The 24,327-nt window shown below is 44.1% G+C and overlaps 1 protein-coding gene across 3 annotated transcripts in view; it reads right to left on the bottom strand.

The window, feature by feature from the left end:
- ADCY7 (adenylate cyclase 7) overlaps nt 1-21,119 on the bottom strand; it is a 138,698-nt gene extending 117,579 nt beyond the window's left edge. For 2 of the 3 annotated variants that reach the window (XM_067471109.1, XM_067471110.1), the window contains exon 1: nt 20,857-21,119. The gene's annotated coding sequence lies outside the window, so the exon portion shown is untranslated. The remainder of the gene's footprint in view (nt 1-20,856) is intronic. The other variant, XM_060788147.2, reaches the window with a different exon arrangement.
- Nucleotides 21,120-24,327: the final 3,208 nt, after the last annotated feature.

The raw sequence follows: 24,327 nt of genomic DNA, 5'->3' as shown, positions 1-24,327 counted from the left end.
GGAGGACCTTCTCATAGTGACACCAGAGGCTCTCCAAGTTGTCAGCTTCTGGTCAAAGGAAATCTAGCATAATGCCATGTTTTTAACTTTGTTTGTGTTTTTAAATACATTATAACCATAGCCTCAATTTGCTTCTGACACAATAAATAAATATCCAAGGGGAAAAAAACATCCCTGAATTGAGCAGCAAAATAGCAGAGCTTAGTCTGGCCCATGAGAACCCATAGAAGCATCAACTCCTTCTACTATCTCCACCTTTCCCTCTCTGTGGAATGACTTTCAAAATCCAAACTTTCACTTACAATTGTAGTTGACTTATTATTGAGTTTATATACGAGGGTTGAATGAAAGTAATGCCTCCACCTTTGTTACTTGGGTTTGGATGGGAATATTTTAATAAATCAAATGCAGAATTAATCCTTAGAATGTGCTCTTTAATTACCACTATTCACTTTTCCACATCAACACCAGACAATTGGATACATTTCTGTCAATGATGAACAAGTTTTCTGAAGCCGTCATGGAAGAAGTTGACACTGTTTCTGCAACCAGCGTCTCACAGTTCTCTCAATGTCTTCATCAGAAGCATAATGATGTCCCCGCAGATCTTCTTTCATTATCGGGAACAGAAGTCAGACAGTGCTAAATCTGGACTGTATGGAGGATGTCGTACGGTGGTGAGATCTGTGCGCTTTAATTTCAGGTGTCAGCATCCTGGGTACCCATCGTGCACAGATCTTCCGATAGCCAAGCAAAGCAATAATGTGACCCACACGTTCTTGTGAAATGCCGATTATGCTTGATTTTTTTCTCTGAGTGATATGGCAGTCATCCTGAATCAATCTGTCAACCTTTTGCTTGTGAAACTCGGTGGTTGCTGTCACAGGACATCCAACTCTTTGTTTGTCACGCAACTCAGATGTTCCCACCTCAACATCTTTAAACTTACTTCAACGACGCACAATACTCACATCAACACGATCACCATAAACAGCTTGCATTCTCTGATGAATCTCCTTCGGGGTGACACCTTCTGCTGTCAAGAATTCAATGAATGCACATCGCATAAGTCGCGTTGACCGACCATCTGTGAAGGGTTCCATGCTTCACACTTTAACAACACAACCATTCAATGCTAAAGCTTCCCGCCACAATGGAACTGTAGAGGACAGTCTACTGAACAAGCCAGTACCTGCCACATATCAGTACTGCCATCTGTTGAGGAGTTACAAAGGTGGAGGCATTAATTTTCATTCAACAGTTGTACCATATTATGGAGGTCAACACATTCAAGAAAAGTCGCAGCAGCTGCCCTCCTTTGCTTGTTTTCCTCCTATGTACAATTTGGAAGAGAACAATCCTACCAGGACCAAAACCACAAGACGTGGTTGTTCTAAAAAGGAGGAAATGCCACACATTTAATTTGGCTTACAATCCTAGACACATTTACTTGGAAGTAAGTAAGCTACAGTGAATTTAGTAGGCTTTTTTTCCACGCAAACACACACAGAAGCGGGTGGGGGGAGAGAATCCATTAAGGTCTCACACAATGGGGAAAAAATATCTCCCATCTACTAAAATGCCAGTTGAAGCAAAGGATAAAGAGAACCAGCTGGAGTAATTTATTCAAGCTTTCAAAGGGCTTTTGACAAACTCCTCACAATTAGCTCCAAAGAAACTCCGGGTAAATCAGCAAGTGAGGTAAGGCATTACGAAAAGGAAAAGAGAAGGCATGAGAACACCAGCGAGGAACATGGAAACAATGGCAAATGATGCCTTCGTCACTGGCCTGAAGGTCTATGGTTTCATATCAAAGCCAAAGCGGAACTAAAATATCTTAGGGGAGACAAAGAAAGAACAGAACATTTCTGATTTCCCCCAAACCCTGACCTGAAACAAACCGTACTATAAGATGCATCTACACCAGTATTTCTTGACCTTTCTAATGCTGTGACCCCCTTAATACAGTTCCTCATGTTGTAGTAACCCCCAACCATAAAATTATTTCCGTTGCTACTTCACAACTGTAATTTTGCTCCTGTTATGAATCATAATGTAAATATCCCCTGTTTAAGGAGCTCCATTGGTTACCGTTTATTTTCCGGTCCCAATTCAAGGTACAGGTCATCACCTATAAAGCCCTAAATGGTTTGGAAACCACCTACCTTTATGACCGTATCTCCTTCCATAAACCTGCCCGATCTCTTCGATGCGTTGTTTGTTTTGTGTTTTTGGTTTTATTTTGTTGTAATGCACTACTGGGCTTGGCCACATGTAAGCTGCCCTGAGTCCCCTTTGGGGAGATGGTGGCGGGGTATAAATAAAGTTTGATTATTATTATTATTATTATTATTATTATTATTATTATTATGAGCCCCCGGTGGCGCAGTGGGTAAAACCTGTGCCGGCAGGACTGAAGACCGACAGGTTGTAGGTTCAAATCCGGGGAGAGGTGGATGAGCTCCCTCTATCAGCTCCAGCTTCTCATGCAGGGACATGAAAGAAGCCTCCCACAAGGATGATAAAAAAAAACTTCAAACTACAAGAGAGGAGATTCCATCTGAACATGAGGAAGAACTTCCTGACTGTGAGAGCCGTTCAGCAGTGGAACTCTCTGCCCCGGAGTGTGGTGGAGGCTCCTTCTTTGGAAGCTTTTAAACAGAGGCTGGATGGCCATCTGTCAGGGGTGATTTGAATGCAATATTCCTGCTTCTTGGCAGGGAGTTGGACTGGATGGCCCAGGAGGTCTCTTCCAACTCTTTGATTCTATGAAATCACCTGGGCGTCCCCTGGGCAACGTCCTTGCAGATGGCCAATTCTCTCACAGCAGAAGTGACTTGCAATTTCTCAAGTCACTCCTGACACGACAAAAAAAATATTATTATTATTATTATTATTATTATTATTATTATTATTATATGCAGGATGTATTTTCATTCACTGGACCAAATTCGGCAAAAATATCCAATACTCCCAAATTTGAATACTGATGGGGTTGTGAGGGGTTGATTTTGTCATTTGGGAGTTGTAGTTGCTGGGATTTATAGTTCACCTACAATCAAAGAGCATTCTGAACCCTACCAATGATAAAATTGGGCCAAACTTCCCACACAGAACCCCCATGCCTTGAAGGGACACAATGGCATGAGTCTCCCTCCAGCCTCACACACTCTCCCTCGTCCACATATGCGCACAACACTGCCATACATTGAGCATGAATGCTCTCCCCTCTCCACTTGGAGTCTCAGAAACAGCCCTCCCCTTGGCTGAGAAGCAGGCTGAGAGGGTGGCCATTCACAGCGTACAAGGACTTTTAGTGTGAGGATTCGCCGTCTGTTTCCAAAAACGAAGAGTAGGACAGTTGGAGAGATCTTCAGCCTTCTCTACCAAAGGGGTTCCTAAAACTATCAGAAATACATGTTTTCTGGTGGTCTTTGACAATCCCTCTGAAACCCCCTCACAACCCTCCCAAGGTCCCGACCCCCAGGTTGAGAAACACTGGTCTACACTGTAGAATTAATGTAGTTTGACACTATTTTAATTGCCAGGCTATGGAATCGTGTGAGCTGTACTTTTACCTAATCTGGCAAAGAGTCCTGATGCCTCACCAAACTACAAGTCCCAGGTACTGAACCATAGCAGTCAAAGGGGTGTCACACTGCATTAAATCTCGAGTGCAAATGCACCCATAGACACAAATAAGTTCAACAGAGTACGTTTCCACTCAATTCCACTTAACTAAAGTGTGATGCTATGACTTGGGCAAGTCCCTTTCCCTAAACAAAGAGCTGTCTAAGCTGCAAGGGAAATTTCCAAAGTAATTAAGTTATCCTCACCTCATAAACACTTTTGAAAGAGGGATAATTATTAATTTAACAGAAACCGGGAGATCCCGACTGAATCATGAAACTCATCTTAAGCCAGTTACTCTCTCTCTCTCTCTGAATCTGACCTGAAGAAGAAAGTAAGATCACTGGAAGATTGGCAAAACACAAATAGAAATGAGCTTGGTGAGGCAAAGGAGGGTAAAGGCCTTGCAAAACTGCAATTCCCATGGAAGTTAGAGTGGTGTCAATTTAATAATGTACAATTACTTCAACACCCAAAGAAATACTTGGGTGTATAGAATGTACAGAAGTGTAACCAATTTATCAAACCAACACAAAACCATCACTAGATCCCACTCAATTGAACTTTCAACCAGTTTCCAATCTCCCCTTTTTGGGCAAAGCCTTGGACTCAGGAAGTGAGTTGGAAATGATTCAGCTTTTCCCCACTTCTGGTCCCAGGTCAAAACAGAGAAGCCAGTTTTAAACCAGAGAAGGAACACATTCCCTACGTTTCCTCTGACACTAAGTCCAGTCGTGTCCAACTCTGGGGGTTGGTGCTCATCTCCATTTGTAAGCCAAAGAGCCGCCGTTGTCCATTGACACCTCCAAGGTCATGTGTCCGGCATGACTGAATGGAGCAAAGTTACCTTCCCACCGGCGTGGTACCTATTGATCTACTCACATTTGCATGTTTTCGAATTGCTAGGTTGGCAGAAGCTGGGGCTGACAGCGGAAGCTCATGCTGCTCCCCTGGTTCGAACCTGCAACCTTTCGGTCAACAAGCTCAGCAGCTCAGTGCTTTAACCCACTGTGCCACCGGGGGCTCCGGTGTAATGTTTAGATGTTTTAATTATTTGGTTTTAATGTAAATGCTTGTTTTGATTGTACGAGGGGTATTTTTTAAGTAAGGTCTGTTTTGTTGTAGACACTAGTAGTTCACGCGCATACCGCAACGAGCACGTGCGTCGTGTACCAGCATGCCTCGGGAACAACTGTGCTCAGTTTCCGCTCTGTAACTAACCTGTACGGTTCTGTTCTGTGCTTTAAAAAGGTTTAAGACTATCAACTCACCCTCCGCATGTGAGGTTCACTCAGTGATACGGTTTTTGTCAGCGAGGAACCTGCCTGCTGCAGAAATTCATCGACAGATTTGTGAAGTGTACGGTGATACTGTTATGAGTGAAAGCAAAGTGCGTAAGTGGGTACAACAATTCAAAGATGGCCGTGACAACGTCCATGATGAGGACCGCTCCGGTCGCCCTTCTTTGATTACAGTGAACTCTTGGTTATCGGAGCAGGCGGCATGTTTTTATGAAGAGGGTATTTTAAAATTGGTTCAGAGATATGATAAGTGTTTGAACAAATTTGGCAAAAATAGAGTGAAGTATGTACTTTCTGAAAATAAATTTACTTTTTTGAAATAAACTTTCATTGTGTACTTATGTTCAAACGGACCTTACTTAAAAAATACCCCTCATATATTGTTTTGATGGCATTGAATTAATGGTGATGTGTAAGGCCACTCTGAGTCCCCCTTGGGTGAGAAGGGCGGGGTACAAATATGGTAAATCAATAAATAAAACTACAGCCAGCCTGCCACATTTGCTGGGGTTGGAGACATGGATCCCAATTAAAGTGAAAATACACAAAGAAATTACTGTCTCTTATGTAGGTTTTCCAACACAACTGTATGGCAACTTGCGCAGAAGTGCATCGAAGGACTTACAGATTCCTAAGGAGGTATTCAGCCTCTCGGCTTATACATGAGTATATGCAGCATGTTATTTGCAGCTGTCATATTCAGAAACAGGAACACAATTGCTTTCTGCACGCTGGACACTTTGCACCCAAATCCACTTTCTAAAAGGAATGAGAAGTAGCAGCAGCAAAGGAAGCGGACAAGCCGATCTTGCTGCAGATAATTTGCAAAGCAGAGGTGTTTCCTTCTCACGACAGCTCCCCAAAGCCCTCTGCAAGCCCATCCAGATATCCTCTCCGCCTATTTCCAGATCTCATCTCATTCCGGAGAAGTACATCACCATCATCCACATTGACATATGCTGTTTGCACAATTTTACGCACAAATGTGTCAACTGGAGGTCACGACTCATATTCAGAAACGAGTTCTGGCAAGAACGACATCCTCTTCTCCAGGCCGACTTCCTGGGTGAAGCTTGTCCTGTTATGTGTCATTTCTCATACACCGAACACATCGGTGTGAATCACGCAATACTTGTCCATCTAGCTTAACGTTGACTTTATTTGCCTACAAGGCCAATGTCTTGCTCTATGAGGTTTTCATTTAAGAGCTTGTACAAAGAAAATTATGGTAGGCGAGAGCGGTTTCCCTGCGTAGCCTATACTCCCACGTACAGAAAAAGGGCTTCAACTATATGAGGACTCTTTCATGTACTGCATGCACACAGGAAACTGCACCCAAGTGTGGCTTCTCTGAGCAGAGACAGTTGACTAGATGAACGTGCATACTATCTGCATATGCTGGGATGGGGATAATATGGTCCTCTTTGCTGTCTAGGGGATGATGGGACCTGCAATAAAGGCTATCTGGAGAATCCCATGTTTCCCATCCCACTATACACACTGTCCTAAATCTACGCAGATGATGTCCAGATCTGTCACTCCTTCTCACCTGTCACCAAGGAGGCTGTCCAGACCTTGAATTGGTGTTTAGTTGCTGTGTCGGACTGGATGAGAGCTAACAAATTGAAACTGAATCCAGACAAGACAGAGGTCCTACTGGTCAGTCGTAAGGCCAAACAGGGTATAGAGTTACAGCCTGTGCTGGATGGGGTTACACTCCCCCTGAAGACTCAGGTTTTCAGCTTGGGAGTGATCCTGGACTCATCACTGAGCCTGAAACCCGAGGTCTCAGCGGTGGCCGGGAGAGCTTTTGCACAATTAAAACTTGTGCACCAGTTGCGCCCGTACCTTGGGAAGTCTGATCTGGCTACAGTGGTCCACGCTCTTGTTACATCCCATATAGACTACTGCAACGCAGACCTGGGGCTGACTGTAGCTCAGATCACGAACTTCTTATTGCCCAATTTAGAATAAAACTAAAGAGATCAGGGAAAATACACAGACCAGTTAGATATGATCTCACTAACATTCCTAGCGAATATACAGTGGAAGTGAAGAACAGATTTGAAGGACTAGATTTAGTAAACAGAGTCCCAGAAGAACTATGGACAGAAGTCCGAGACATTGTTCAGGAGGCGGCAACAAAGTACGTCCCAAAGAAAAAGAAAACCAAGAAGGCAAAATGGTTGTCTGCTGAGACACTGGAAGCAGCCCAAGAAAGGATGAAAGCAAAAGGAAACAGGGATAAGGGGAGATATGCCCAGTTAAATGCGCAATTCCAGAGGTTAGCCAGAAGAGATAAGGAACTATTTTTAAATAAGCAATGCATGGAAGTGGAAGAAGACAACAGAATAGGAAGGACAAGAGACCTCTTCCAGAAAATTAGAAACATTGGAGGTAAATTTCAGGCAAAAATTGGTATGATAAGAAACAAAGATGGCAGGGACCTAACAGAAGCTGAAGAGATCAAGAGAAGGTGGCGAGACTATACGGAAAATCTGTAGAGGAAGGATAATAATATTGAGGATAGTTTTGACGGTGTGGTGAATGAATTAGAACCAGACATCCTGAGGAGTGAGGTTGAATGGGCCTTAAGAAGCATTGCTAACAACAAGGCAGCAGGAGACGACGGGATCCCAGCTGAACTGTTTAAAATCTTAAAAGATGATGCTGTCAAGGTGATGCATGCCATTTGCCAGCAAATATGGAAAACACAAGAATGGCCATCAGACTGGAAAAAATCAACTTATATCCCCATACCAAAAAAGGGAAATGCGAAAGACTGCTCAAACTTCCGTACAGTGGCCCTTATTTCTCATGCCAGTAAGGTAATGCTCAAGATCCTGCAAGGAAGACTCCAGCAATACATGGAGCGAGAGTTGCCAGATGCTCAAGCTGGGCTTAGAAAAGGTAGAGGAACGAGAGACCAGATTGCCAATATCCGCTGGATAATGGAGAAAGGCAGGGAGTTTCAGAAAAACATCTACTTCTGCTTCATTCACTATTCTAAAGCCTTTGACTGTGTGGATCATAATAAATTGTGGAAAGTTCTTAGTGGGATGGGCATACCAAGCCACCTTGTCTCTCTCCTGAGGAATCTGTACAAGGACCAAGTAGCAACAGTAAGAACTGACCACGGAACAACAGCCTGGTTCAAGATTGGGAAAGGCGTCCGGCAAGGCTGCATCCTCTCACCCAACCTTTTTAACTTGTATGCAGAACACATCATGCGATGTGCGGGGCTGGATGAATGCAAAGCTGGGGTGAAAATTGCTGGAAGAAACATTAACAACCTCAGATATGCAGATGACACCACTCTGATGGCCGAAAGCGAGGAGGAGCTGAGGAGCCTTCTAATCAAGGTGAAAGAAGAAAGCGCAAAAGCCGGGTTGCAGCTAAACGTCAAAAAAACCAAGATTATGGCAACAAGAATGATTGACAACTGGAAAATAGAGGGAGAAACCGTGGAGGCCATGACAGATTTTGTATTTCTAGGTGCAAAGATTACTGCAGATGCAGACTGTGGCCAGGAAATCAGAAGACGCTTACTTCTTGGGAGGAGAGCAATGTCCAATCTCGATAAAATAGTAAAGAGTAGAGACATCAGACTGGCAACAAAGATCCGCCTAGTCAAAGCCATGGTATTCCCTGTAGTAACCTACGGATGTGAGAGCTGGACCTTAGGGAAGGCTGAGCGAAGGAAGATCGATGCTTTTGAGCTGTGGTGTTGGAGGAAAGTTCTGAGAGTGCCTTGGACTGCGAGAAGATCCAACCAGTCCATCCTCCAGGAAATAAAGCCCGACTGCTCACTGGAGGGAAAGATACTAGAGACAAAGTTGAAGTACTTTGGTCACATAATGAGGAGACAGGAAAGCCTAGAGAAGACAATTATGCTGGGGAAAGTGGAAGGCAAAAGGAAGAGGGGCCGACCAAGGGCAAGATGGATGGATGGCATCCTTGAAGTGACTGGACTGACCTTGAGGGAGCTGGGGGTGGTAACGGCCGACAGGGAGCTCTGGCGTGGGCTGGTCCATGAGGTCACGAAGAGTCGGAGACGACTGAACGAATGAACAACAACAACGCACTCTACGTGGGGTTGCCCTTGAAGACTGTTCGGAAACTCCAACTGGTCCAGTGAGCAGCAGCCAGATTGCTTACTGGAGCGACATACAGGGAGCATACCACCCCCCTGCTGTGTCAGCTACACTGGCTGCCGGTTCAATTCCGAGCACAATTCAAGGTGCTGGTTTTGACCTACAAAACCCTTTAAGGTTCTGGTCCTGCGTATCTGTCCAAACGTATCTCCCTCTACGTCCCACCCCAGAATTTGAGATCCCAAAATAGTCCCAAAAATAGACCCAAAAATAGTCTTAAGAAGAGACTGATCGCCAACACAGCTCAAAAGGAACAACACCATCAATCAGACATGGCTTATAAGAAGGTGCAAGATGTTCAAAAAAAGACTTCTCTGAGCTACAGAGGCTCCAGTAAGACGCAATGAGCCAGACTCTGAAAACCCTCATAGATAAGGCCATAAAACAAAGTACGCACTCATTTTTGTTTAGAACGATATTTCCAAAATGCAAAATAATGCAGATCTAATATAAGTCTGGATGACCGCTTTTCAAGAGGAGTCCCCGGTGGCGCAGTGGGTTAAAGCCCTGTGCTGGCAGGACTGAAGACCGCAGGTTCGAATCCCGGGAGAGGCGGATGAGCTCCCTCTATCGGCTCCAGTTCCTCATGCGGGGACAAGAGAGAAGCCTCCCACAAGGATGGCAAAACATCAGAAATCATCCGGGCGTCCCCTGGCAACGTCCTTGCAGACGGCCAATTCTCTCACAACAGGAGCGGTTGCTCCTGACACGACAAAAAAAAAAAAAAAAAAAACACTTTCCAAGGCAATCCTTAGAAAATTACGTGGATCAGGACTAAAGAGACAAATCATGATGCTACAATAAAGCCCAACAAAATAAAACTTTTAGACCTATTTCTAATGTTATTTGGGGCGCTGGTTCATAAAATTGCATTGGATAGACCGCAACAACTCTTGTTTCTTAGATATGGTTATCATGGCCATCCTGTCCAACCCCATTCTGCCAAGAAGCAGAAAATCTCATTCAAAGCACCCCCGACAGATCGCCACACAGACTCCAATGAAGGAGCCTCCACTACACTCAGGGGCAGAGAGTTCCACTGCTCAACAGCTCTCACAGTTAGGAAGTTCTTTCTAATGTTCAGATGGAATCTCCTTTCCTGTAGCTTGAAGCCGATGTTCCATGTCCTAGTCTCAAGCACAGCAGAAAACAAGCCTGCTCCCTCCTCCCTATGACTTCCCCTCACATATTTATACATGGCCCTCACCATGTCTCCTCTCAGCCTTCTCTTCTGCAGGCTAAACACGCCCAGCTCTTTAAGCCACTCCTCATAGGGCTTGTTCTTCATACCCTTGATCATTTTAGTTGCCCTCCTATGGATACATTCCAACTTGTCAACATCTCCATTCAATTGTGGTGCCCAGAATTGGACACAGTGTGATTCAAGTCTGACCAAGGCAGAATAGAGGAGTAGCATGACTTCCCTGGATCTAGACACTAATAATAATAATAAAACTTTATTTATATCCCACCACCATCTCCCCAAGGGGACTCGGGACGGCTTACATGAGGCCAAGCCCAACAACACATCAGTAAAAACAACAAAGCTATAAACAAATAAAACAATACAATTAATATAACATACATATAAACAATAACACAGAGAATTTAAAACCTTATGGCCGGGCCAGATGTAATAAATTAACATTTTTAAAATAAACACTGGGTGTGAACAGAGGTAGGATGTCTCTAAGCAGGAGGTTTTAAAAGATAGTGTAGGGAGACCAACCCAACAGATAGTAAAGTGCTTCTGAGGACATTTTGCAGGGAACTGGTCAGAGCAGGGCATTGTTTCCTTATTCTGGGAAGGCACACTGGAACAGCCACATTTTTAGGCTCCTCCTAAAGACTGCCAATGTGGGGGCTTGTCTGATATCCTTGGGGAGTGAGTTCCAGAGTCGGGGGGCCACCACAGAGAAGACCCTCTCCCTCGTCCCCACCAATCACGCCTGAGAAGGGGGCGGGAGAGAGAGCAGAGCCTCTCCAGATGATCAAAGAGATCGTGTGGATTCGTACACAGAAATGCGGTCACGAAGGTAGACGGGTCTCAAACCGTTCAGAACACTAGACTCCTATTGATGCAGGCCAAAATCCCACTGGCTTTTTTTGCTGTCGCATGACATTGTTGGCTCATGTTCACCTTCCTCTCCATGAGGACTCCAAGATCTTTTTCACACGTACTGCTGTTGAGCCATGCATACCCCATTCTGTATCTTTGCCTTTCATTTTTTCTGTGGAGTATCTGGCGTTTGTCCCTGTTGAACTTCCTTTTGTTAGTTTTGGCCAATCATCTCTCTAATCTATTAAGATCGTTTTGAATTCTGCTCCTGTCTTTTGACGTATTGGCTCTCCCTCTCAATTTGGTGTCGTTTGCAAACTTGATGATTATGCCTTCTAACCATCTAAATCAGGGGTCCTCAAACTTTTTAAACAGAGGTCACAGTCCCTCAAACTGTTGGAGGGCCGGATTATAGTTTGAAAAAAATATGAATGAATTCCTACGCACATTACATATATCTTATTTGTTGTGCAAAAACACTTAAAACAATACAATAGTTAAACTGCACAATTTTAAGAAACATAAACTTTTTAGTATTTCAATGGGAAGTGTGGGTCTGCTTTTCAGTGATGAGATAGGATTGCTGTTGTTGTTATTGCTGTGTGCTTTCAAGTCATTTCAGACTTAAGTTGACCCTGAGCAAGGGCTGGGTAAATGACCTGGGAGGGCCGTATCCGGCCCCCAGGCCTTAGTTTGAGGACTCCTGATCTAAATCATCAATCAAGATCCTGAACAGGATTGGGCCCAGGACGGAAACCTGCTTATGGCACACCATTCGTCACTTCTTTCCAGGATGTAGAGGAAGCATTGAGGAGAATCACTCTTTGGGCTCGTTTACTTAACCAATTACAAACCCATCTAACCATAGTTTTGCCTAGCCCACATAGGACTAGTTTGTTTGCCAGAAGGTCACGGGGGACCTTGTTGAAGGCCTTTATGTCAGATGATGACATATGTTCTCTGTCTCAAAACTTAGAGCTGAAGGAGGAGAACTGGTGCCATTTTTGGAATCTGCTGGTCAAATATAATAATAAATAATAATAAAACTTTATTTGTACCCCGCTACCATCTCCCCAAGGGACTCGGTGCGGTTTACATGAGGCCAAGCCCACAGCACATCAATAAACAAAGGCAATAACAAATAATCAATACAACAATTAAAATAAAATAAAACTCAAAAACAAAAATACACAATAAACAATAACAATAGTAACATACAGCATTTAAAAACCTATGGCCAGGCCAAATGTAATAATTAAAATTAAAAGTGCTGGACATGAGCGAGGAGGTGATCTAGGATAGGGTTTTCAGAGAAAGATGAGGGCGCGCAGACAATCCTAAATCAATATTAAAGTGCATTTGAGGACATAATTGCTAAGACTTTTCCTTAGTCTGGGAAGGTATACTGGAACAACCACGTTTTCAGGCTCCTCCTAAAGACTGCCAGCGTTGGGGCATGTCTGATATCCTTGGGGAGTGAATTCCAGAGTTGAGGGGCCACCACCGAGAAGTCCCTCTCCCTCGTCCCCACCAATCGCGCCTGCGAAGGAGGTGGGAGCGTGAGCAGGGCCTCTCCAGATGATCGGAGAGATCGTGTGGGTTCGTACACAGTAATGCGGTCACGCAGGTAGGCGGGTCCCAAACCATTCAGGGCTTTGTAGGTAAGAACCTGCACCTTGAATTGGGACCGGAAAATGAACGGCAGCCAGTGGAGCTCCTTAAACAGGAGGGTTGACCCCTCCCTGCAAGAATATACCCAGAATCAGGCATAACATTTGAGGCACCAAAATGTGTATTAGCCAGTGATCCCGCTTCTTTTTTCCTCTCTGCTTTTTAACAGAAATGTGCATATGTTTTTCTTCCTATTTTCCATTCTGTTGTTTTGAGTCCCTCGTAATAATCGCAAAAGGCTCACAAAATGCAGAAGCAAGTGCACCAAAAGGAAATGAATTTGAAAAGGGGAAATGAAAGCAACACACTGAATAGATTATAGCACAGATTGGCCAACAGATGCAATGCCCCCAAACGGTCTACTCCCTTACATTCCTGGAGAAATACATGTAAACAGAGAGAGGAAGAGTGTCTCGTTCTACATATTTATATTTTTTCAGTGACTAAACAGAGTTTTCACTTTCTCCTCTCACAATACAAAGTGGAGGATGGGTTGCCACATTTGTCCTTCAGGGAGTTATGTGAACAATTTGGGCGAGTTCCTTTCCTGCCCCACTTTCAGAGTTGCATTGCTCAACAAATACATTGCCAAGAAAAAAAGGGGATTTTCTTCTCTCACGAAAATAGCATCTAAGATCATGCTTTGAATTGTTGGAGACTCAGAAGAGATAAAAGGAAGTATCACGTGTTAAAACTGGAATTCGTTGTCAATCTGTAGAGCATCGTTTCTCAGACTGCGGATCGCCACCCGTGGGGGGGTTGCAAGGGGGTATCAGAGGGGTCACCAAAGACCATCAGAAAATAGTATGTCCTGTTGGTCATGAGGGTTCTGCGTGGGAACTCTGGCCCAATTCTATCGTTGGTGGGATTCAGAATGCTCTTTGATTGTAGGTGAACTATAAATCTCAGCAACTACAACTCCCAAATGTCAAGGTCCATTTCCACCAAATTCCACCAGAGTCCATATTTGGGCATGTTGAACATTTGTGCCAAGTTTGGTCCAGATTCATCATTGTTTCAGTCTGCAGTGCATTCTGGAAGTAGGCAAACTACAATTCCAAAACTCAAGGCCAATGCCCACCAAACCCTTCCAGTATTTTCTGTTTCCATAGGAGTTCTGTGCGCCAAGTTTGGTTCAATGCCATCATTGGTGGAGTTCAGAATGCTCTTTGATTGTAGGTGAACTATACATCCCAGCAACTACAACTCCCAAATGTCAAGGTCCATCTTCCCAAAATTCCACCAGTGTCCATATTTGGGCATGTTGAACATTTGTGCCAAGTTTGGTCCAGATCCATCATTGTTTCAGTCTGCAGAGCTTTCTGGATGAAGGCAAACTACAACTCCAAAACTCAAGGTCAATGCCCACCAAACCCTCCCAGTATTTTCTGTTGGTCATGGGAGTTATGTGCGCCAAGTTTGGTTCAATTCCATCATTGGTGGAGTTCAGAAAGCTCTTTGATTGTAGATGAAGTATAAATCCCAGCAACTACAACTCCCAAATGACAAAATCAATCCCTCTGCAACCCCACGAGTATTCAAATGTGGGAGTGTCGGATATTTGTGCCAAATTTGGTCCAGTGAATGAAAATACATCCTGCATATCAGATATTTACATTACGATTCATAACAGTAGCAAAATTACAGTTTTGGAGTAGTAACGAAAATAATGTTATGGTTGAGGGTCAGCACAACATGAAGAACTGTATTAAGGAGTCACGGCATTAGGAAGGTTGAGAAACACAGTAGTAGACATTTAGAGGTGGGGAACATTTGGCTCTCCAGATGTGTGTGGACTTCAGGTCCCATCAGCCTAACCAGCACAGCCAGTGGTAAAGAACTGAGTCAAACTCTAGTCTGTGGAGATTGATGCAATTTCCAGTCTGTCGGGATTTGGTGAACCACGCATTCCACAATCCTGATGCATTGGAAATACTGTCTGAGAACAGAGTCTGATGTAGTGAATTCATCGATCTAGGATCTTTTGATTAACTGAGAAAAGAGATGTCCTTTCAGACAATTTAGCCTTGTTTTTCTGTTTTTTACTTGTGTTTTTAATAAGTCACTGAAACCCATTCAGACTACTGAAATGGAAGTTTTTTTTTCCTGACCCAGTATCTCTTCCCATTTCCTAAAATATAAGTCTGACAGATAGTCAGCTGAATCTTACATCAACCCTGGTGAGAGGATGAGCCAGAAGAGTAATGTTCATCTTGGCTCTGAGATATAGAATCATAGAATCCTAGAGTTGGAAGAGACCTCATGGGCCATCCAGTCCAACCCCATTCTTCCAAGAAGCAGGAAAATTGCATTCAAAGCACCCCCAACAGATGTCCATCCAGCCTCTGTTTAAAAGCTTCCAAAAAAGGAGCCTCTACCACACTCTGGGGCAGAGAGTTCCACTGATGAACAGCTCTCACAGTCAGGAAGTTCTTCCTCATGTTCAGATGGAATCTCCTTTCTTGCAGTTTGAAGCCATTGTTCCGCGTCCTAGTCTCCAGGGAAGCAGAAAACAAGCTTGCTCCCTACTCCCTATGATTTCCTCTCACGTATTTATACATGGCCCTCATCATGTCTCATCTCAGCCTTCTCTTCTGTAGGCTAAACATGCCCAGCTCTTTCAACCGCTCCTCATAGGGCTTGTTCTCCAGATCCTTGATCATTTTAGTCGCCCTCCTCTGGACACAGTCCAGCTTGTCAATATCTCTCTTCAATTGTGGTGCCCAGAATTGGACACAATATTCCAGGTGTGGTCTAACCAAGGCAGAATAGAGGGCTAGCATGACTTCCCTAGATCTAGATCAGTGGTTCTCAACTTGGGGTCCCCAGATGTTTTTGGCCTTCAACTTCCAGAAATAATAACAGCTGATAAACTGGCTGGGATTTCTGGGAATTGTAGGCCAAAAACATCTGGGGACCCAGATTGAGAACCACTGATCTAGACACTAGACTCCTATTCATGCAGGCCAAAATCCCATTGGCCTTTTTTGCCACCACATCACATTTTTGGCTCATGATCTTTTTCACATGTACTGCTCTCTAGCCATGCGTTCCCCTTTCTGTATCTCTGCATTTCATTTTTTCTGCCTAATACAGAACTCCAACTCCTTACTGTTATTCACAGCCCTATCCTAGTAGATATCTTATTCTATCTAGGAATTGTCGACACCAGCAAAATAAATCTACAGAATTGAGACTATTCCGCCCTGGAGTTGACCCCGATTCCTCCCCTCCAGGCACCACACCTTCTTTCAGAGCTTTCCAAACTGTGTGTCGTGACATATTAGTGTGTCAGCTGCAGTGTGTAGGTGTGTCACCCAAACCTAAACTGTGCAAAATAATCAACGAATCATTTTGCCGCGACCCCTTAATACAGTTCCTCATGTTGTGGTGACCCCCACCCATAAAATTATATTTGTTGCTACTTCGTAATTGTAATTTTGTTACTGTTATGAATCATAATGTAAATATCTGATATGCAGGATGTATTTTCATTCACTGGACCAAATTTGGCACAAATACCCGATACACCCAAATTTGAATACTGCTGGAGTTGGGGGTTGATTTTGTCATTTTGTCATTTGGGAGTTGTAGTTACTGGGATTTACAGTTCACCTGCAATCAAAGAGCATTCTGAACTCCACCAATGATGGAATTGAACTAAACTTGGCACACAGAACTTCCATGACCAACTGAAAATACTGAAAGGGTTTGGTGGCATTGACTTGAGTTTTGGAGTTGTAGTTTGTCTATATCTAGCGAGCACTGTGGACTCAAACTATGCTTCATCTGGAAGAAACTTGGCACAAATACTCAATATTCCCAAATGTGAACACTGGTGGAGTTTGGGGGAAATAGAACTTGACATTTGGGAGTTGTAGTTGCTGGGACTGAAAGTTCATCTACAATCAAAGAACATTTTGAACTCCACCAATGATGGAATTGAACTAAACTTGGCACACAGTTTGATGGGGTCAGAAAAGGGTTGATTTTGTCATTGGGAGTTGTAGTTGCTGGAATTTATAGCTCACCTACAATCAAAGAACATTCTGAACTCCACCAATGATGGAATTAAATTAAACTTGGCACACAGAACTCCCATGACCAACAGAAAATGCTGGAAGCATTTGATGGGCTTTGACCTAAAGTTTTGGAGTTGTAGTTCACCTATATCCAGAGAGCACTGTGGACTCAAACTGATTGATCTGGATCAAACTCGGCACTAATACTTAATATGCCCAAATGTGAACACTTGTGGAGTTTAAGGAAAATAGACCTTGACATTTGGGAGTTGTAGTTGCTGGGATTTATAGTTCATCTACAATCAAAGAACATTCTGAACTCCACCAACGATGGAACTAAATTCAACTTGGCACACAGAACTCCCATGACCAACAGAAAATGGTGGAAGGGTCTGATGGGCTTAGACCTAAAGTTTTGGAGTTGTAGTTCACCTATATCCAGAGAGCACTGTGGATGCAAACTGATTGATCTGGATCAAACTTGGTACAAGCACTCAATACGCCCAAATATGAACACAGATAAAAGATCTGGATTAAACTTGGCATGAATACGCAATATGCCCAAATGTGAACACTGGTGGAGTTTGGGGAAAGTAGACCTTGGCATTTGGGAGTTGTAGTTGCTGGGATTTATAGTTCCCCTACAATCAAAGAACATTCTGAACCCCACCAATGATAGAATTGGGCCAAACTTCGCCCACAGAACCCCCATGACCAACAGCAAATACTATATTTTCTGATAGTCTTTGGTGACCCCTCTAACACCCCCTCACAACCCCTCTAGGGGTCCCAACCCCCAGGTTGAGAAATGCTGCCCTAAAGACCTTAAGGACTATAATTCTATGCAAGTTGAGATGGAGGAAACACTCTGTGATCCACTCTGTCAAAGCCTAAGAGCACAGTCTTTAAAAACCTGGTTGTTCCATGGAAAAGAAATGCTTTAAAATCAGTCTTAACCACAGGAAGACTGGAGTGTGAGCTAAAAGGAGATTAATTATAAGAGGAGCCTATATAAAGAGGGCTGGTTTCACACAGTGCCTTACAGAAGAGGCGTTCCACCTTCACTTTGGTGGAGGAGGGAAATGCCAGAGAGAGAGGGAGAGATTCAGAAAGGGACCTACTGTGGCATACAAATATCACACTGGAGAAACAATACTTGAGAAGGTTTTTTTCTCAAAACACCTATTCAGCAGGGAGATGTCATTCCAAAAAGTCACCTCCCTAAAGGATTTTGTTGTTGACAAGAAACAATCAGGGCCAGCTTTTTTTTTTCATGTCAGGAGCGACTTTGAGAAACTGCAAGTCGCTTCTGGTGTGAGAGAATAGACCTCCTGCCAGGCAGGAAGGCACCATCCAAGCCCTCCCAATAGATGGCCAAGAGTCTCTAAATAATAATAATAATTATTATTATTATTATTATTTCTCTCACACCAGAAGCGACTTGCAGTTTCTCAAGTCGCTCCTGACACGAACATAATAATAATAATAATAATAATTATAATTATTATTATTATTATTTTCAAGTCAGGAGCGACTTGAGAAACTGCAAGTTGCTTCTGGTGTGAGAGAATTGGTTGTCTGCAAAGACGTTGCCCAGGGGACACCCAGATGTTTGATGTTTTACCATCCTGTGGGAGGCTTCCCTCATGGGAAGCTGGAGCTGACAAAGGGAGCTCAACCCACTCTTTCCAGATTCGAACCGCTGACCTGTCAGCCAGCAGTCCTGCCAGCACAAGGGTTTAACAGTTAACCCATTGTGCCACCATCAGCTAACACTTCCCAACAAAGGATTCCCCCAGCCAGGAAGCAGCCAGGTTCTGAAGCTGCAAGGCCATTCAATGCTAATCAAGGTTGCCAATGGCAACATTCACACTTGCCTCAAAAGGGACAAGAGTTCTTTCTCCCAGTATTGAAGAAATGGCAATGTGTTGTCGAAGGCTTTCAGGGCCAGAATCACTGGGTTGCTGTAAGTTTTCCAGGCTGTATGGCCATGTTCCAGAAGCATTCTCTCCTGAAGTTTCATCCACATCTATGGCAGGCATCCTCAGAGGTTGTGAGGGCAAGCTAACAACTCCCAACAAAAGAATCCCCCAGGCAGCAACCAACCAGGCTTTGAAGCTGCAAGGCCATTCAGTGCTAATCAAGGTGGCCAACTGCAACATTCACACCTGCCTCAAGCAGACAAGAGTTCTTTCTCCTGCCGTGGACATCATTCCACAGATATATAAACCTCACTTGCCTAGTTTCCAACAAACCTCACAACTTCTGAGGGTACCTGCATAGATCTGGGTGACACGTCTGGAGAGAATGCTTCTGGAACATGGCCATACAGCCTGAAAAACTCACAGCAAGCCAGTAGTTCCGGCCATGAAAGCCTTTGACAACATATACTATAAATCAGTGTGTCTCCATCTTCCTAATGCTGCGACGCCTAAATACAGTTCGTCATGTTGTGGTGATCCCCAACCATACAATTATTTTCGTTGCTACTTCATAACTGTAATTTTGCTCTGAATCGTCATGTAAATATCTGATATGCAGGACTATTCACTGGACTAAATTTGGCACAAATACTCGATACACCCAAATTTGAATACTGGTGAGGTTGGGTGGGAATTGGTTTTGTCATTTGGGAGTTGTGGTTGCTGGGTTTTATAGTTCACGTACAATCAAAGAGAATTCTGAACTCCACCAACAATGGAATTGAACCAAACTTGGCACATAGAACTCCCATGACCAACAGAAAGTATTGGAAGGATTTGGTGAGCACTGACTTAAGAGTTTTGGAGTTGTAGTTCACCTACATCCAGAGAGCACTGTGGACTCAAACAATGATTAATGTGTTGTAGAAGGCTTTCATGGCTGGAATCACTAAGTTCTTGTGGGGTTTTTTCGGGCTATATGGCCATGTTCTAGCCCTTTGTCTCACCCTGGTCATTCCACAGATATATAAACCGTTATTCCCAGTTCCAACAGACCTCACCTCTGAGGATGCTTGCCATAGATGTAGGCGAAACGTCAGGAGAAATGCCTCTAGAACATGGCCATATAGCCCGAAAAAACCCACAAGAACTTAATGATTAATGTGGACCAAACTTGGCATGGGTACTCAATATGCCCAAATGTGAATGCTGGTGGATTTGGGGGAAAATAGACCTTGACATTTGGGAGTTGCTGCTGCTGTGATTTATAGTTCACCTACATTTAAAGAGCATTCTGAACTCCACCAACGATGGAATTGAACGAAACTTGGCACACTGAACTCCCATGACCAACAGAAAATACTGGAAGGGTTTGGTGAGCACTGACCTTGAGTTTTGGAGTTGTAGTTCACCTACAATCAAAGAACATTCTGATCTCCAACAATGATGGAATTTAATCAATCTTGGCACACAGTACTCCCATGACCAATAGAAAATACTGGAAGGGTTTGGTGGGCATTGACCTTGAATTTTGGAGTTGTAGTTCACCTACATCAAGAGAGCACTGTGGACTCGAACGATGATGGATCTGGACCAAACTTAGCATAAATACTCAATATGCCCAAATGTGTACACTGGTGGAGTTTGGGGGAAATAGACGTTGACATTTGGGAGTTGTAGTTGCTGGGATTTATAATTCACCTATAATCAAAAGCATTCTGAACCCCACGCAGAACCCCCATGACCAACAGAAAATACTGTTTTTCCTGATGGGCTCTGGTGACCGCCCCCCCTCCCCACACCCCAGGTTGAGAAACGCTGCTATAGATCCAAATCTATCTTTGGAGGCGCTCTCCTCTCCAAAGTCAGGGCATTGCGCATCTCCTGCCGACTTTTTTGGCTCTTCTGGCGTCTCCAAACGTGGAGGAGATGTAGATCTCCAAAGGCTTCTCTTCCCCAGAGTGTTGGCACTGCAAACTACGAATCCCAGGATGCCATAGCCTTGAACCCTGGCTTGGAAGTGGCCTCGAAGGGCGTTATTTCTACCGCGGAGACCGATGCGCCCTCGGACGCACGAATCCTGCGAGCTAGACTCACCTCCGGAGGAGAGCTTGCTCCTTGCTTCCTTTCTCTCCGTCTCCTGGCTTCGGGTTTGTTTGGGGGGAACGGGGTCCAAGGGGAAACCCTTCCAAGGGGTCCCCCCTAATCTGTCCTCCAGCCTCGCCTCCCCAGTACAAGGGGAGCCTCCGGCAGCTTTTGCGCAAAGGCGGCCGCAGAAAAGCCAAAAAGAGCTGGAGTTGCTGCCGTCTTCCCTGCAAAAGGCGAGCAGGTGGTTCCCGGGCGGGGCGTCGAGGAAACCCCGCCTCGCCCAAAGAGAGCCTTTCCAAGCCCACAATCGAGTGAAACAGAGGGCAAGGAAGGCTGGGTTGCATCCCTGAACAATCCTGGGGAGAGAGGACTCTCTAAAATGCTGCCCAAGGGCGCGTTTGGGTTTTTGGAGCCTTTGGGCAGAGTTGGGATGAAAGTAGAGACTCCCTGCATCAACACTTTGGCATGAATGCAGTTTGACACCACTTAGAACAGTGGTTCTCAGCCTTCCTAATGCTAGGAGACCTTAATACATTTCCTCATGCTGTGGTGACCCCCAACCATAACATTATTTTTGTTGCTACTTCATAACTGTACATTTGTTACTGTTCTGAATCGTCATGTAAATATCTGATACGCAGGATGTATTTTCATTCACTGGACAAAATTGGGCACAAAAACCCGATACGCCCCAATTTGCATATTGGTGAGGTTGAGTGGAGGGGATTGATTTTGGTTGAGTTGAGGGGATTGATTTTGTCATTTGGGAGTTGTAGTTGCTCAGATTTACAATGGAAGGATTCTTTTTATCACTTTGGGCTACTGGTGCTGAGTCACGCTGCTGCTGCTAAGTTACTCTACTGTACATTTATGAGGAGGGCCTTTGTCACCCAACAAGAACAAACCTGCAGAACCTATCTTGGATTGCTGTGAATTTTCTGGGCTGTATACAGCCCAGAAAACTCACAGCAACCCAGTGATTCCAGCCATAATCATCCAGAGTTTCAGGGTTTGATGTCACCTGTATGCAAATGACTTTCAACTCTATCACTCTTTTCCACCTGCTACTAAGCTTGACAGCTGAGACGGTCTGGATGAGGGCAAACAAATGGAATGAATCCAGACAAGACAGAGGTACTCCTGGTCAGTTTGAAGGCCAAACAGGGCATCGGGCTACAGCAGGTGCTGGATGAGGTTACACTCTCCTGAAGATACAGGTTTGCAGCTTGGGAGTTCTTCTGGACTCACTGCTGAGCCCAGAACCCCTGATTTCAGTGGTGGCTAGGGGAGCACAGGTAAAACTTGTGCATCAGTTGCACCTGTACCTTGGGAAGTCTTACTTGGCCATGGTAGTCCACACTCTGGTTACATTCCGTATAGACTACTTCAACGCGCTCTACATGAGGTTGCCTTGAAGACTGTTTGGAAGCTTCAAATGGTCCAGTGGGCGTCAGCCAGGTTGCTCACTGGAACAGCGTTCAGGGAGCATACAACTCCTCTGTTGCGTCAGCTCCATAGAATTCCTAATTACCCTGAAGGCACCAGATTCAGTCTGAACTTAGCTCCAGTTTGCTATCGGACACAATTCAAAGTCCTGGCTTTAGCCTATAAAGCTCTAAATCAGTGGTTCTCAACCTGGGGTCCCCAGATGTTTTTGGCCTACAATTCCCAGAAATCCCAGCCAGTTTAGCAGCTGTTAGGATTTCTGAGAGTTGAAGGTCAAAAACATCTGGGGATCTCAGGTTGAGAACCACTGCTCTAAATGGTTCCAGCCCAACTTACCTGACAGAACCATCTAGGAGCTTAGGATCGGCTGGGGAGGCCCCACTCTCAATCCCGCCTTCTTCGTAATTGTGGCTGGTGGGGACAAGAGATCAGGCCTTCTCAGTGGTGGCCTCTTGGCTGTGGAACTCCCTCACTAGGGATATTAGATCACCCCTCTCCCTCCTGACCTCTGGAAAAATGTAAAAACCTAGCTTTTCAAGCAAGCCTTTGGAAATGCAGTACAATAGACAAACACGGAACTACGAGGAACTTGTATGTGATACTGAATTGTGGGACAGCTCAAACAATGATTTTGGAGAACAAGATTAACAGTGAAGGCATTGGTTTTATGTGTTTTAAATGGTTTTATGGTATGGATTTTACAAATTTGTTTTAAATGTTTTAACTGTATATTGTTATGGCATCAAATGACATAAACATGTGGACAATTTCAACAGAAAGGAAGAAACCATGAAAATGAACAAAATCTAGCTACCAGTATTAAAAAATTCTAAAATTGCAACAGCAAAAACAGCAGAGAGAAAAATAGGCAGGGACATCTAATCACCTTTCAAGAAGAGTTTGCTCCAGGCACAGTCAGCCCATTGTATGCTAATCAAGGTGGTCAGTTGAAAGATTCACACCTAGCCCAACTTACAAAAACCCTTTGTCTCACCCTGGTCATTCCACAGATATATAAACCCCCCTTTTCCCCAGTTCCAACAGACCTCACTACCTCTGAGGATGCTTGCCATAGATGCAGGCGAAACGTCAGGAGAAATGCCTCCAGAACATGGCCATATAGCCCGAAAAAACCCACAAGAACTGAGTGATTCCAGCCATGAAAGCCTTCGACAATACAAATACATAATTAATAAATGAAAACCTTTGACAGAACCTATCTTGTTTGCAATTTGCAGGCTGCTTGTATTTGCACATGCCCAATTAGATGTCTTGGAAATGTGACCCAATTCTAAAGGATGGCATTCATTTTGTTTTGTTGAAATGGATTTTGCTTTGTCTCTGGAGCCGTAGTCCAATGCGCAAACCACCACACCGGCTCTACAACACTCTATAAATAAGTATAATTCTTTCATCACTGCCTTGTTTCCTACAACCCAAAAATAGCCTTAAGAAGAGGCCAACCGCCAACACAGCTCAATAGGTACAACAACACCATCAATCAGGCACGGCTTATGAAAAGGTGCGAGATATTCAGAAAAAGACTCCTCTGAGTTTCAAAGCTGCAGATATTCCAATATTCAGACTACATACCATGCTGGCTCTCCTTATATTAGTTAGGCCTAAGGGGAATACTAAGCCAGAAGGATTTGTGAGGTCACATTTGTACAACTTACATTTAAATCTTCAGCCTAAATAAATTTGATCTAAATGATAACAACAACAACAACTTTATTTTTGTACCTTGCCTTCATCTCCCTGAAGGGACTTGGGGTATATAAATGTCATAAATAAATAAATCAGTAAATAACAATAATTTAAGCTCAAAACAGTGCCCAATAACCTATGGAGAGAACTGTCGTAAAACATGGCTGACTGCATACAGGAGCAAGGGAATGGGAAACTCCAGTTTGTGGTGACCCTAGGGTTTGCTTGGCAAGGTTTTAGAAGGCTTGCCTTTGCTGTTCTCTGAATTATACCAACAGCACCTGGTCTCTACAGGCCAATGGAGACTCCACCACAGACATCAAAAGA

This window comes from Anolis sagrei, chromosome 8 (genome assembly GCF_037176765.1).
Source record: "Anolis sagrei isolate rAnoSag1 chromosome 8, rAnoSag1.mat, whole genome shotgun sequence".
Classification (NCBI taxonomy): domain Eukaryota; kingdom Metazoa; phylum Chordata; class Lepidosauria; order Squamata; family Dactyloidae; genus Anolis; species Anolis sagrei.
Note: the sequence above shows the minus strand (reverse complement) of the source record. Positions and strands in the feature narration are given on the sequence as shown.